Source organism: Octopus bimaculoides, chromosome 6 (assembly GCF_001194135.2).
Source record: "Octopus bimaculoides isolate UCB-OBI-ISO-001 chromosome 6, ASM119413v2, whole genome shotgun sequence".
NCBI classification, from domain to species: domain Eukaryota; kingdom Metazoa; phylum Mollusca; class Cephalopoda; order Octopoda; family Octopodidae; genus Octopus; species Octopus bimaculoides.
The window spans coordinates 25,357,155-25,358,138 of record NC_068986.1 but is presented as its reverse complement, the minus strand read 5'-3'; the positions used below and the strand labels follow the sequence as shown (position 1 = coordinate 25,358,138).

The 984-nt window shown below is 35.5% G+C and overlaps 1 protein-coding gene across 1 annotated transcript in view; it reads right to left on the bottom strand.

Annotated features, from left to right (window-relative positions):
* LOC106869477 (cytochrome c oxidase assembly protein COX11, mitochondrial) overlaps nucleotides 1-984 on the bottom strand; it is a gene marked incomplete at its 5' end in the record, with an annotated part of 205,107 nt that overhangs the window by 161,565 nt on the left and 42,558 nt on the right. The gene's annotated exons all lie outside the window — the stretch shown is intronic.

Genomic DNA, 984 nt, shown 5'->3' with positions numbered 1-984 from the left:
GTGTGTGTGTGTGTGTGTGTGTGTGTGTGTGTGTGTGTGTGTGTGCATATATATAGTCATATATGAAAATATTCACATCAATTGAAACTCTCAAGTAGGTGTTGTTGACCTCAAGCTGTTGATTTGCTTTCTGAGTCACACAATCATGTAACGAAAATTATTACAAAGGAGACATTCTGTAGATGTCTTGAAAAACTGAACTACTGTTGTCACTAATACAGCTTTTCACATACATATAATATATTTCCACTTATTGTCCTTTGAATAGCAAACTTCATTAGACACTCAACCTTAATCTATAAAACTCAAATAGAAATTTCAATCCACCCCAAATTTTAAAGCAACCCCTTTCGTTCTCATTAAGAAACAGATTCTGCAGGATTTGAAAAACAGATTTTACAGGACTTGAGAAACAGGATTTTACAGGGCAAATTATTAGAATAAAACTATGTGTATCCAGGCTACTGGAATAGGTGCAAAATGTCCTTATATGTCATAAGAGGCAACTAAAAGGATTGGTGACAGGATGAGCATCTAACCATACATCACTGCCTTAAAAGAAGTCTCATCTAATCCATACCAGGCTGGAAAAACAGACGTAAAAATGAAGACCCATTAATGGAGTAGAATAAATCCTTAATTCATCAGCAATCATTATATCCTATGATCAAGAAGCTCACTTTGCAACCACGTGGTGTCTCAGGTGCAGTCCCACTATGTGGCACTTTGGGTAAGTGTATTCTAATATAGCCCTGGGCTAACCAAGCCATGAGAGAGAATTTGGCAGATGGAAACTGTATGGAAACTCATCATATATATATATATATATATATATATATATATATGGGAGAATTTACGAAAAAAACAACAGACAAGGACAGGTGGTGTAAACAACAAAAGGATGTATTAGTTTAATGCTCGGGAATACAGAAGATCTTTAACGTTTTGAGCTACGCGCTTCAACAGAAAGAATATGGAGAAAAC